This window comes from Solanum tuberosum, unplaced genomic scaffold (assembly GCF_000226075.1).
Source record: "Solanum tuberosum cultivar DM 1-3 516 R44 unplaced genomic scaffold, SolTub_3.0 scf00002, whole genome shotgun sequence".
Lineage (NCBI taxonomy): Eukaryota > Viridiplantae > Streptophyta > Magnoliopsida > Solanales > Solanaceae > Solanum > Solanum tuberosum.
In genome coordinates this window covers 5102916-5117909 of record NW_006238928.1, presented here as the reverse complement: position 1 = coordinate 5117909, position 14994 = coordinate 5102916, and the positions used below count along the sequence as shown (strand labels likewise).

Sequence of the window (14994 nt, the reverse complement as noted above, 5' to 3'; positions counted from 1 at the left end):
CCCATTCTCAGTGACCTCCAGATGAGTCGTGAAGAGGCAAAAAACCCATGAAACTGGTCTTGAGGTGTGACAAGGATTTAAAGGGGCCTTCCCAATCCACTGTTCTAGGTTCATAATGAGTCCGAGATTTTGACTCATTTGGAGCTTTATTTAGATAGATTTAGTGTCCTCAAATGCTTAATTTATGCCATAAACTAATGATAAGCCCTTGATTTTCAGGTATATGGATTGAGGAACAAAGCAAGAACACTAACATGCAAAAAGGAACAAAACAAGCTGAAGAATTAAAGAAGGCGAGCCTGGTGATCGCCAAGAGCGTTTGGCGAATCGCCGAATGGCTAATTCCACCGCCTAATGTTCTAGTGTGCTAGCCTTGAGAGAAGAAACCATGTCGGTGACAAGAAAGAGCAGTCGGCGCATTGCCGAGCAGTTACGCAAAGCATTGATAGATTACCCAAAGTTACATAACCCAAGGATGCTGAATGATAAGGCGAAAAGGTGGTGTAAGAGATCAAAGGGCGGCTCGCCGAGTGACTCGAGTTCAAGTAGTTCGGCGAGCCTGACTTACTTCGCTGAATCCCTATTCGTAGCATTTTTTGGCCACTATAAATACGTTTTTAAACATTTTATTTATCATTAGAACATATGCTGAGAAATTAACTTAATCTTAGACCATTTTTACATAGTTTTTCTTTAGCTTTGAAGATTGGGAGAAGTTTACTTTTGAGAATTTGGAAGTGGGTTTCTAAGATTCATCAACTAGAGCATTGTAAAGACAAAATTAGTCTTACCCAATTGATGGATAATCAATTTGGTAACTGTTTTTTTACCTTTTTATAATGTCTAGCTAAAACCCCAATTCTTTGGGTGTGATCATGTGATTATGTGCTGAATTAGTTTGTGGTTTTTGCTAATTGTTAGTTTAAATGCTATTTAAAAGTGAGTTCAATCATTAAGTGTGGTCTAATTTAAGAATTTTAGTTGCAAATGCAGTTCTATATTTGTGTTCTTGGCTTGCTCGAAAGAGAGGTTTTAGAACTATGGTTATTGATTGATGGTTTCTGAGCATTGAGTTGATCTGGGTATAGATCGAGAGAGTAAATCCTAAACCCAATCCCACACATATATCTCGAGAGAGTGAATTGACTAAGGTGTGAGCTGCTTTTAATTTTCATGCTTCTTGATATTAAAAAAAAATCAACCTGATTCGGGATAACTGTTCTAGAGAAAACTATCCCCCTTAGAGTCTAGCCTACTTACTAATATTTAGCTATTTACTAATAGTTGCAATTACCCATATGCCTATATTTTCCTATAATCGATTACTTCCTAAGAATCCATCTTCCTATTGTAAATTCGAAGTTTTTGTGACTGTTTGTAGTTGATAACTAAAGCCAAAAACCCCCATTTGACATTTGTGTCACCCCTTTTTACTTGATTATGTCTTTAATCGATAATTTATATTACAATGGCTAATTAGACCACATTTGTACTTCCTAATTGAATTTGAGACACGTACCACTCCTTGTGGTATTCGACCCCAACTCATTTAGTTGGGTTTTATACTGATTTACGATCGTTAAACACCTAGAATTGGATGAGGTGTGCTTAAAACGTCAAATCAAAATGGCACCGCTGCCGAGGACTGGTGTTGTTTGAAATTCTTTTGGTGAAGTTTAATTGTGTTCATCTTAGTTATAGTTGAATCTATTTATTTTTGTTTTTGGTTTTGTGTTGCTTGGGCTAAATAGAGGAGATGAGTGTAAACAGTAGTCAGGTAGCCAAGTGGGCCACCAAGATGATATCGGGAATCTCACCGATGTCAATGACCAAAAAGTCAGTGATCCAGTCAAAATGCGTGGTGTTGGGGCCAATTGTTTGCCTCCAGCTGAAGGGAACACATTTTCCACATTACAAGCAGCATGCTTCATCTCCTTCAACTAAAGGGTTTATTTGGAGGTTTGGCTTATGAGGATCCCCATGAGCATATCATGAATTTTGTTGATGTCTATGGACGGTTCTCATTTAAGAACATATCACAAGAATTGGTCCAGTTGAGGTTGTTCCCATTTTCTCTTAAGGGCGAGGCAAGCAAATGGTTGGCAGAGTTGCCAAGAGATTCCATCACTTCGTGGGAACAGTTTATTACTGCATTCCCTGTGCGCTTTTTCCCTCCTTCGAAGATGATGACTCTTAGGTAAAACATCTAAGATTTCAAATGCTTTGGAGGGCGAGCCAATCCATGAGACGTGGCTGAGGTTTAAGAAGCTATTGCTCGAGTGCCTGACTCATGGAATCCCCGATAAGGTGCTGCTGGAATGTTTCTATAGAAGTCTTGATTCAGTAAATAGAGAAGTGGCTGACCAAATTTCTCTAGGTGGTATAATGCGACAACCCTATGCGATAGCATCCCAACTCCTCGATTTCATGACTAAGATCAATAAGGATAAGGAGAGGGACCAAAATCTTGCAAAAATGATGACCCAGCTGGATATCTTGGCCAAAAATATCATGGAATTTGAAGTGTTGTACAAAAAGGAAATAAACTTCTTAGCCAATCAAGGAGGGAGTCATCATGTAAATTACTTTAGGTCAGGTGGTAACCAAGGATGGAATAGAGAGGGGGAGAAGGATAGGTACGTTCCTCCCCATGAGCGTCAAAAGCCCAAGGATTATGAGGGTGGCCAGACAGGAAATATACTCTCACGTATTCTCAACGAAGTCGAAGGATACGACTGAGTGTTGAAAGAGATAAAAGAGAATTTCCTAACTCTAAATCTAATGGTGACCTCTCATTCAATATCTATTACGAAGTTGGATACCCAAATGGGTCAAATTTCTTCACATCTTAACCCATGACAACAAGGGGGGTTGCCTAATAATACTATGGCAAACCCCAAAAATGAAACTTGAATGGGTACTTGTGTCGTGCCATGACGTTAACTAAGGCTCTTCTTGGAGTCAATGATGCTTATCGTGACTAACGACACTATCCTACGGTATGAGTGTTTACGATCATCGATAATATAGTAACCCAACAAAGGGTTGGGGTCGTGTCCCAAGGGACACTAAAACATTTTAGGCTTTCAGCCACCCTTGTAAAGTGTGGCCTAAACTAGCAAAAAGTGTGGCCTTTGATAAAAGGCAACACTTTTTGACTTTTGGCAACACTTTTTGGGGGGTGGCCTAAAGAGGCGTAACCTTTGACCTTAGGCTACACTTTTCAAGTGTTACAGTAGCAGCTACACTTAAAAAGCGTTGCCGATGAGGTACAAAGGCCACACTTTGTAGCATCTCATTGGCAACACTTTTATTTGATAAAACTACACTTTCTAGTGTGGCCTTTGCTTTGTTATTAGCCACACTTTAAAAGTGTAGCCTTTTCAAGTGTATGTACTACATTTTATAATCAATAAGCCACACAATTGGCATCCCTCTAACCACACTATTAAAGTGTGGCAACGTTGTTTAGAATTTTTCTAGCCACAATTTCTAATTGAAAATTAATAAATTTGGTTTGGATAGATTCACTAATCACATAATTGTATAATATAAATGATCTCAAGCATCAAATTAGCTAATAAAGAGTTCAATATATAGATTTACAATAAACATCGAAAAAGATGTCTTGTACTACATACTTAGAAAGAAATATTTTAAAGAGGTGTACTAGCAATAAATTTCACAATCTATTCTAACATATATAATAGTAGTTCAAAAACAGTATATCGTTCGCTCCAATATATTGAGTTGACCTGCTGCTATCATTCAAATTTGATCACCTATATTTTCCTACACATTCAAAAGAAAATTAAATGTTAGAAAAAAATTCACGCTTGACACTAGTCATGGTTAATCATCCTATGAGAGCTTTAGAAAAAGAGGAACAAGATGATTCATGATAGAAGAATCAATTTTTATAGACTAGTAAATCATGTACATACCAACATATGACAGTTGATTAAAACCAATTATCCTAGTACCTGAGAAAATCATCACTAAAGCATATAACAAACATTCTCAAACATAATTAGAAGTACATGTTCACAACCATACCTTTAGCACCCCTATTCTGCCAAAATATTCAGCTAGCATATCTTCATCTGTACCAAGGGGCAAGTTACAGACATACACAGAACCATTAATTGGAGATCCTTTCCCTGAATTGCTTGCCATTTATTCTCCAATTTCATCAATTTCACTGACACAATAAAACCCCCAAGAACTGGATAAAGCAAAAATCTAGTATTAGTCCTGCTACAGTTTCCTTGTCCTTAAAAGTAACTACAGGCAATTACATTAAACTGAGAAAAGCACCAATGTATGTGAAAGTCAAAGGACAAAACCAACAGAAATCAAGAGAAAAGTAAAGAAAAAAATTATATGAGGTAGGGTGTAGGGTGGAAGTTGGGATGAAGCACAACTTACAGGTGGTGGGATGAAAACATAAATGCCACTTGATGGAAAAAATTTCAAAACACAGCTGGAATTTAGTTAATGTTTTGTTACTGTAATCTTGTAATACATTAAGGAAAGAGCTAAGTATTTATGGTCTTTTATGAGTACAAAATTTCAGGTCAATGGGCTAAAAGCACGTGTAACATACAATACTTTTGAGTATACCCATTTCGAGAACACCATGATATGAAGAAGATGACAATATTTGAATCACAAAACTGCTGCTACCTTCAACTAAAAATGTCACATCAGATAGCGTATAATTATTTACGTACTGCTCACCTAGATAGACCTGCATAAAGAAATGCACAAGGAGAAAATAAGGAAAAGAGATGTAATATAGGATCAAATACATTGTCTAATTACTGCACCATGAATGGTTATGAATGACCTATAAGTCAATTGAGAAACTAACATACAAACTAACAAACATGAAAATACAGAAAGCCGACATACAAACAAACAAACATGAAAAGCTCAGATAACATTATTAATTGGTGAAGAAAGTGAACATTAAGTAAAACTGTGGCGAAAACAGCCTATGGAATTTGTCAACATGCGAACCATGAACCCTCCTCAAACAATCACCAAAGTGTAGACGAGTTACTCCCAAAATCTAAATCCTCAAAATTTAGGGATTAGTAAACCCCTCATATTGCCTAAATGATTTTCAGAATACACCAAGCTTGCCAGCAATCAAGGGTCAGTGAGTGAAGTTTTCAGAACTCAACTATTTTGTATTACTAATACCATAAAACAATTGACAATGTTATAGATCTGAATAAGAGATCGACAGGAATACCAAGTATTGGTATATACACCCTCCCAGAACAAAAAAAAAACGTTCAGTGAAGCAAATTTAGCATATTAAGAGAGGGTTCTAAGGTCTTCTACACCTCATTAGCATAACAGATACCAAGAACAAATAAAAGACATATCATACTCTAAATAGATGCTTTCTTACAATAAACATGGTATAAATAGCAACATATAACACAAGAAGGGTCACAACATAAGAAGGAAACTGAACCACAAGATAGGAAGAAACTGTACGACCAGAGTTTTTATGCAGTAATTCAAATGGTTGGTAAAGAAGACATTGTTATAACTTTCTAGTTTTGAGGTAACACTAGCAAAACATGGTTTGACATATGTTTATAAAGTAAAGGGTAGAAGCTTCAAAAATCATCACAACCAATGATTAAATTTGAACATCAGACGGTTCAGTGTACATCTTTGTAATGCTTGATGATAATACGAACATAGCTTAATGTTAACTTGATGTGAGAAACACCATGTAACAGTGAAAACTAAATAATACCTGGAAAGGGTTTGCAACAATGATACCTGCATAGCTACTAGTAGCATCAACAATGTCTTTTTCAATTGTTGTAGTGGTCTACGATGCTCAACTGCATAGTGCAAAAATTGTATCTGAGAGGGCAACAACTCAATGTTTCTACAACAAGTGTGTCTGAAAGCACAAAAATAGGATGTTTTGTCATATCCTTTGAAACAAGTGTTTCCTGAATAGTTACTTCACATGCAATAACTCTAGTTGTTATATCCTTTAGGAAGAAAGAAACACCTATACAAAAAGGAAGAGTAAGTCAACTATATCAAATTATACTTGAGTCTATTGAGTGAAAAGCAGGATTGAGTTTTAACCTTATCCATTAATATACCACATAGTAATGCATTCGAGTCAGTCAGCAATAAAGCATCAACTCTGCGAGCAGCCATCCTGCGGCAAGCATCATAAATACTTATAGAATCAGGTTCTGTTAGAGCTTTAGAAAGTGAAGATTATTTAGATCTAAAATTGCATCTAACAATTTACCTGACCAATTTAAATGGATAACGAGTTTAATCATTATTTAGATCTAAAATTGCATCAAAACTCAAATTATAGCACCAGTCCAAATTACCTGACCAATTTAAATGGATAACAAGTTTAATCTTTATGTAATATAATGAACTAAGATCCTGAAAAAGTGAAGATTATTTAGATCTAAGAGTGCATCTAACATTTTAAAAATGCATAGAATGAAAATATAACTATATAAATTATGATTTTCAAATACCAACAGAGTGAGTCTGATGAACGAGAATAAGGATGCAATATATGAGTCGAGTGACTGATTGCATCTCCCTTGCTAGAGCTCGTATTTTCTCCCTTAGATTCCTCAATTCCTCCAAACGATGTTGGAATTCTTCACGCTGTTTTTTCAGTTTCCCGATTGAAGGCAAGGAAGGACTATGGAAATCACCATATGTCATTGAAGAAGAGAGAAATATACAATGACGATGAGATTAGCAGAACAATGAATTCTTTTTTTTTTAGCAAGTCTGAATTAGTTTCCTTCTTTTGTTGCCCATGAAAATAAACGAGTGCCAAATACAATGGCGCACTATAAAAGTTAAACCTTAAGACAGGCACTGTTCAGTCTGTTCTCGCTTTCAAGTTTTCAAACTAGCAGAGAGTAAAGTTGTCTACATGGTGCTCTTGACACTTCAAGCACCCAACACCGCACTTTATGGAAAATAAACTAAGGAGGTTTTGATCATACGGTCGAAGCACTATAGCATTACCTCCTAAATAATCAGTCCAATTGCATCTATTGGATAGAAATTTAGTCACCTTACAAATAATTAGTCAGGATACAAATCTAGATGTATGAAAAAAGTGTGTAAATTATCTCAATGATACGAGAAAAAAATTGGTATATAATTATACAAAACATGAGGTAAAAGGCTGAGATACGTTTTACCCTGCACCTGCTCTGACCAACAGTAGTGAGCGTACACCATTTTTCAAGAACGTGCTGGAGTGAGAAAACTGACCTGGTCATTCACCATAGCTGGCTTCATCTTTCAGGTTAGAACAGAACTTGAGCATCAAGTCAATTTGCAGATACTGCCTATTGAGTATCCTTCAGCATAAAGTGGTATTCTCACCCCAAGTTCCTTTAATCGGTTCACTAAATCATAAAGAAATTCAAAGGTGAGTTTGTATTGTTTGTTAAAATCCTCTCGCACACTTGGCTGGATCCTAAACCACTTTCCCAACAACTTGTGTACATGAGAACAAATGATTCTCCAAGGCACTGGATATCACTGCAACACCCAATCCCCATTCAACAGTTCGATATCCAGCAAAGAGGGCTAGATTCTCAAGAAGAGGATCTGCTGAAAGTACCCCATCAGCACCAATTTCTTCAAAGAAACTATGTACATCATCGATGTGTCGAGAAGACGGAAAGGAAGCTCCGAGTCGTCAACCATTGGTGCCACTATAAGTTTGGGCTCGCCTAGCTTCTTCCAATGAGACCATGCTCTCTCTATCCGCGACTCCCCTTTCAAGTACCCATTTGGACGATTCAGAGCAACGACTGTGTTTCTTCTACATTTAGAACAAGAGCAAGTTGTAGGGTTTAGGGTATGAGATTTTTATTTGGGGCAAAACGTTTTGATTTGGGCAAAAAAAATAGCTTCTATTTTGATTTAGATAAAGAGCAGCTCCTACGTTAATTTGGGGTAAAATGTTTTTTAGAATATATTTCTTTGTATAGAATTTTTCTTTTATGAGTTCCTTTATTGACAAATTAGAAATTGGGGGGAAAGTTAAATATATTGGAGGGAATACAATATTTTAGTGAAAATTTTGGGAAAATTATAATCCTACACTTGTAAAGTGTTGTTTATAAAATTATAAAAATAGCACACTTTAAAAGTGTAGTCATATGTGTACATAAGTGTTGTCAATTATATCATAATTTGACAACGTTTATAAAGTGTAGCCTATACTACTAAAGAGCACGTTTTACAAGTGTTGCCAATATTATCGTTGCCAAAAGCTAAAAACTAAAGCTACACTTTAAAAGTGTATCCAAAAATATTTTTGGCAGCACTTTATAAGTGTTGTCTAGATTTAGTGTGGCCTTAGGACTAAAATGGTGTAGTGGGAGCGGTTTTGAGAATTGATAGTAAAATAGAATTTACATTCTAACCAGTCGTAGCTAAAGACATTTGCGATAAAAGACATTGTAAATTAAAGGTGGCGACACAAAAGTGTTTAATATCAAAGAGGGTTTTGTAACAAGTACTAAAACAGCAAAATAAACAAGAAAATGAAGTATGGGGAAAGGTTCTTGGGATGTGACCGCAATATAAGTTGAGATAAATTGTTGGGTACATGCTTTCGATAGGAAATTTGCAAAATAATAGTGACTAGGCTAAGCTTTAAATGGAAATAAGTTCCCTCTCGGGCTACTTACCCCATTTCGAATGCGTTCCTCTCGGACGCCCATTTGCCGCATGAAGACCAGCGTACGCCTTACCCGACTCACTCTCTCGAGCTGAGTGTTAGGATATGGGACTAATATTAAAATACATCTAACCTATTAGCTAGCAAAGCCTAACAAGAATATCAATCCATACTTGCTAAATTACACCCCAAGAATGGGGATTTTTAGCCACACATCAAGAAATAATAAATTATAACCTAACATGGTAATGAAATCAACTAGGTATAAAAAATTAAACCTTAAATTAAGCAAAGGAAAATTAATAGAGAAGACCCACTTCCAACTTGGGAAGAAGAACTACTTTCTTCAAGTTTCCACAAAACCCTCTCCAAACTTGAGAGAAAAATATCAGCTAAAGTATGTTCTGAAGTAAAATAATAATAATAATTGTTCCACACTAAGACTACAATTCTAACTAGTATTTATAGTTTTCACAGATTGTGCTGCGTAGGATTGTTCGGCGACATTAGTCGAGATCACCAATGAACTCTGCGATCCGCATTTTGGTCAGCTTATCGCCTTCAGTGTCTTGCCTTTAGCATCCTCGCATTCTGGGTCAATGGGCGGTATAGTACTGCTTCGCGGAACTGATTGGCGACTTGCCGACTGCTCCTTTCCTCGCCTTTTGATTCACTTCCTTCAACGCGAAGGGCGGTTCATGTCGTCTCGGCGACTCGCCAAGTTGAACTCGGCAATCCGCAGGATTCCATTTCTTGTTCTTTTCAGCCCCATTTGCTCCGTTTTGCGCCTAAGTGTCTATGCTTTCACTGAAACTTCAAATACCTGAAACTTCAGCATTTTAATCAGGTGTTGACATAAAACAAGCATTCAAGGACACTATTTCTAAAATAATAAAGCCCTAAATGAGTCCAATTTGTGGACTAATCAACACCCCCAACTTAAACTTTTGCTTGTCCTCAAGTAAACTTAAGTTCAGCCGTTCAAAAAGGGTGCCTCAACTAGTGCTACACAAGACTAAATCATGAATGCACACAACAAGAATCAATTTACTTATGCAAGGATCAATTGTGTACTCAAAGATTCAAATTGTGACACACCATCACCAAAGATTCTCATGCTCGGAATACTTGCTACTTGTGCAAGATCAAGCTTAAAAAAATATTTAAATGCCCTCGCACAAAGAATGATTCCATATTTACATACATATATGAGTCAGTTTAACATCAGGAATAAGATATAATGCTCACACTCAAAAAAAAGGAACACAATGCATGTTTTCACCCATAGGTTTGCCCTTATTTTCCAATTGACTTTCGATCCAGCTTACTCAAGATCAAAAAGGTCTTTCTAAGGCTTATAACGGGGCTGAGTGCAAAGGTATGGTCACTTAGGCTTAGTGACTTTTTCTTCGTGAGATGTGGTATTCTCAAAGCATTCCCTACTCTTCCTTTATCACATCTTTTTTTAGTGCTTCTAAGTCATCCTTTTATTCAATCCCCATGAATTGCTTTGAACCCCAATATCCTTTGTACTTTATTCCACAAATTTCTTTTTCAATCTTTTTTTGGAGGGCTCTATTGTTCTGCAACATGGGCAAATGGGGACTTCTTATAGCATTTCTTGACTTCTCCTTTTCCTTTTCACCACACCCCCAACTTAGGCTTTTTATCCTAATTTGGCTATTCACTAAACCACAAATCAAGAGGATTATAGGTAGTGGATCAAGTAAGGTCTAGGGTTTATCAAGGTTCTTCCAAATAAAGGTAAGTCACAAAGGTGTACAAAAGAGTTTCACACGCTCACAGGTAGGTCACAAAAAGAGGTATATGTCAAATTGGCTCACACTCTTTAAAATTGCCTATGATCATCTCAAGAGTACACCTTTCTAAATCAATCAGACTAACAGGGCAAACTCTAGGTTTATTCATGCAAGGTTCAAAGTAAGCTAAACACACAAGGCATCGACACTTAAGTCAAACAAGACTACACACTTTCGCTAGTGTGCAACAGTCATTACAAGAAAATCAATTCGATAAATGGCTAATCATAACGAGATGCAAAGAGTTCACATATTGTCTATGCAACTTCATTTGGCCTCACCGTAGCCGTACATTCATGTTCGTTCAATTGAGAGCACTATTCAAGTCATCGGTATTGATCGAATTGAGACTCAAATTTTTGCGAAATAACAGCCACATTCAACTCCCGAAGGGTGGCAAAAATGTGTGGAAAAATAAAAAAAATTCGGAAGTGTCAAAGTCATTTTGCAATTAAAAATAAGCTGAAACGGAGCCACAAGCTCAAACAATTGCAAAGCAGTTTTCAAAGCACAATTAAAAACATAACAGCCCAAATGTAATCACAAAATGCGAACATCAAATAGTACACAAAAGGTGTGGGCTTTGTGACCACACCCCACCACAATTGAAAATATATATGTCCTCAAATATATGACAATAATCCAGAGGTTAAATTAAAGAAAGACAGAGATAGGGCTAGAGAATAATCCTGGTTAGGCAGCTGCTTCGAGTTGGAGTCCTCAACGGATGTCTCGTAAAAAAAAAGATATGCTGGGGACGGTTGGTGCATTGCCGAGTGATTCATCAAGTTCTGTACAACTTTTCTTAGCATTCCAATACACCTATCTTCAACCCACACTCTCGAGTGATAAATCAACTACTTTTTTGTGTGTATTGGACTGCAACTTATCTATTTTGTTCCCATTCGGTGACAGCGCTTTGGCTTCTGAGTGATTCGGCGCTTCGCCAAACAAATTTGTACTTCGCCGAGTTTTACAGAACTTCTCAACAGCTGTGGATGTTCAAACGGTGGTGACTATCGGGGTCACTAATCAGGTAGACGAATTGCCGAGTTTTACAGAACTTCTCAACAGCTGTGGATGTTTACAGACTCGAGGCTTAGAGGGTGCCTTGAGTCAAACGGTGAAATAGCATTGCTCACCGGTGTCTTCGGTGATTCGCCAACTAGATCTATTGCTTACCATTCTACACCTCTTTGGCACCTACCACACATAAATCTGCAAGACTAAGACACTATTATTTTACTAGTACACAAATATAAGATAATATGGAGTTTTGGGTTGCCTCCCAAAGAACCCCTGAGTTAACGCCACGACACGACCCAAGTCAAAGACTACTCTTCGTCCTCGAAATCACCCATGGTGTAGTTAGGTGAGTCCTCGGCGAATGGTGGGTATTGACCTGTCATCAAATGGTTTATCTGAGCATCTTGCAGCTGAATCATCATGGAGTTTGCGGTGGTCGTTTCATTTAGCATTTCAATGTTGTCTTTGATGTCATTCAACTTCTTGTCCTGTTCTTCAAGTTTTTGCCGAATGATTGAAAGGGTATCATCTTTTTGCACACCCTCATTCTTCTTTCCATGTTTGCACTCTCGAAGGGAGAAGTCCTTCTCCCTCTCCCTGGCTTGTTCTTCCAATCCAAACACCCATTTAGATAAGACATCTACTTGAGCCACCAATTTGTCCCATTTATATTTATTTTGAGTTTCTTTGTTGGCTTCAACCATATTGTCAAGTAGTGTGGCGACAACTTCGTAGGGTTGGTTTAGCATTTCGCCTTCGAAAAAGTGCTCAACTATGCTTCTCTTTTCCGATTCGAGACCCTAATAGAATCAATCCAGAAATGTCTTATCAGGCATTCCATGAGATGGGCATGTCTACAAAATTTCTTTGAATCTCAGCCACAATTCCAGAATTGTCTCCTCCCCTACCTGTTTGAAGGTCAGGAGGTTGTCTCTGAGGTTCAATAATTTCCAAAGGGGATGATTCATGTGGTATCCATACTGATTTTCCATCCTTATATCCCTGCTTTGATAATCAAACTAGCAAAACAAAACTACAATTTAGATTAGTAAAACTAAAATTAGAAGGAATCAAATTTTTTATTTAACTACGAATTCCCAAATAACAACACTCCCTGGCAGCAACGCCATTCTGATGCTTATCGTGACCAACGACACTATCCTATGGTTTGAGTGTCTACGATCGTCGATAATATATTAACCCAACCAAGGGTTGGGGAATCTTTCCATTCTCAGGCCTCATTCTCCGAGCCTGAGGATGACCAACCACTACAGACCCGACAAGCCAAGATTCGTGCTATAGTTCGTCAAGATCTGTCTAGGATTCCATAGTCTACCCCTCCTGCCACTGATACAGTGCCAACTCTGACACAGAAGCACCACGAGTTCAGGGTCCTCCTCCCCGGTTACTCAATAGACTAAAGGCCGAGGGATTGAAGACCAGAGGAAAAGAGACTTTCTACGAATGGTGTGCTCGACAGGTACTCTTTGGTATGGGACACTCTCCGGTTCCACAAATTTGACCTATTCACCAAGCCCTGAGGCCCATACATCCCACATAGGTCAGAGAGTTCTACACCGCTTATGGTGATTTAGTACCCCAGGGAAAGAAGAAGGCTAGTGCCTTCAGACCGATGGCATCCGTAATGGTACTGGAGAGAACAGTGGGATGCAGCAGTTATGATATAAATGTTGCACTTGACAGTGCTACAGGGTTTGAGCATGAGCATGAGGACATGACAAAAACACAGACTCTGGATGACGGATGTTCGACGTACTCAACTGACACTATTTTGGTTCAAGTGCCAAACGATCACGCGTAGTGATATAACCCAACCAAGGGTTGGGATCGTTTCCACAGGGAGTGGTTTTGAGAATTAGTAGAAAAATAAAATCAAGTTCTAATTAGTCATAGCTATAAATATTAACGAATAAAAACATACTAAATCTAAGGAGTGACATAAGCGTCAATTATCAATGGGGGTTGTAGTGATTAACAACTAAAAAGAGTAAAAATATAAGGAAACTATATATGGAGACGAGATTCTTGGGATGCGATAGGAATACCGGATAAACTAGACCATTGGGTACATGCTTTTGATAGTAAATTGTTGAACATTTGTGACTAGGCTAGACTATAGTGGGGGTAAATTCTCTCTCGATCAACTTACTCCGAATTAACTCAGTTTCTCTCGAACATCGAGTTGCCGCATTAAGCACAGCCTCCGCCTTAGGCCATTCACTCTCTCGAGCTGAATGTGTGGAAGAAGGACTAGGGTTCACTCTCTCGAGCTGAACCCATGTCGACTCAATACCACCGGCTATCAATTTAGTAGTCTTAGTTTTACGACCTCTCCCTCGAGCAAGCCAAAAACAATAAGATGAAATCGTATTTGCAACTACAATCCCATTAAGTTAATACACAACTACTAAATGAAATTACATTTAAACAACAAATAAACCATTAACGAGCAAGACCCAACATATAATTTAACCCATATTTACAAAATCACACCCCAAGAATTGGGGTTTTAGCTAGATATGTAAAAGAGATAAAAATTTATACCAATATCAGTTTCCATCAACTGGGAATGAAGAATTGAGTCTTAAAACACGTCAAGAGTGAAGAATCTTCGAGACCCACATCTAATTTCTAAGAGTTGAAACCCTTTGAATCTTCAAGGTCTTAGAACAAAGTCTCCAAAACCCTCTAAAACTTACTCTCTAATAACTGTAAAAAGTTCGAATAATAGAAGTGATACTTGATACTAAGCTACAAATTTTAAACAAGTATTTATAGTGTTTGAAAATTTGTGTGACCATTCGGCACAATTAATCGCCGATACACTCAGCAATCCACCTTTTGGTAGATTACATCGCCTTCCTGCTTTAGCCGTCAGCCTCTTCGCATTTTGAGTCGTTGGGCGATATGGTACTACTTCGTAGAACTGCTCGGCTATGCGCCGACTGCTCCATTTCATCGCCAACTTGACCTTTTCCTTCAGCGCTCAACACACTGGAACAAAAGGCGATCTCCAGGCTGATCGGCGACTCGCCAACTAGGCTCGACGATCTTCAGGCCTTCATTTCTTCGTTCTTTTCAACTGCCTTGTTCCTTCTTGCCAAGTACTGTCCATGCTTTGCCTCAAACTGTAAATACCTGAAACTTAATGATTTTCATCAGATATTGAGACAAAATATGCATTTGAGGACACTAATTCTATCAAAATATTGCCCTAAATGAGTGAAATTTGTGGACTCATCAATACCCCAACTTAAACTTTTGCTTGTCCTCAAGTAAACCTTAAGTTCAATAGTTCAAAAAAGATGTCTCAAACAGTGGTACACAAGACTCAATCATGAATGTACACAACAAGACTCAACTTAATCATGCAAGGATCAATAGTATACTGAAAGACTCAAG

At 37.8% G+C, this 14994-nt stretch overlaps 2 long non-coding RNA genes across 2 annotated transcripts; both read right to left on the bottom strand.

The window, feature by feature from the left end:
- Positions 1–3624: 3624 nt before the first annotated feature.
- LOC107058414 (uncharacterized) lies at positions 3625–4290 on the bottom strand. The gene is made up of 2 exons (XR_001472017.1): positions 4057–4290; positions 3625–3792 (listed from the first exon to the last, which is right to left on the bottom strand). It is a non-coding gene; the product is annotated as an uncharacterized lncRNA (long non-coding RNA).
- A 232-nt stretch (positions 4291–4522) lies between these two features.
- On the bottom strand, positions 4523–7296 carry LOC107062940 (uncharacterized). The gene is made up of 3 exons (XR_001474968.1): positions 6127–7296; positions 5806–5870; positions 4523–4750 (listed from the first exon to the last, which is right to left on the bottom strand). It is a non-coding gene; the product is annotated as an uncharacterized lncRNA (long non-coding RNA).
- Positions 7297–14994: the final 7698 nt, after the last annotated feature.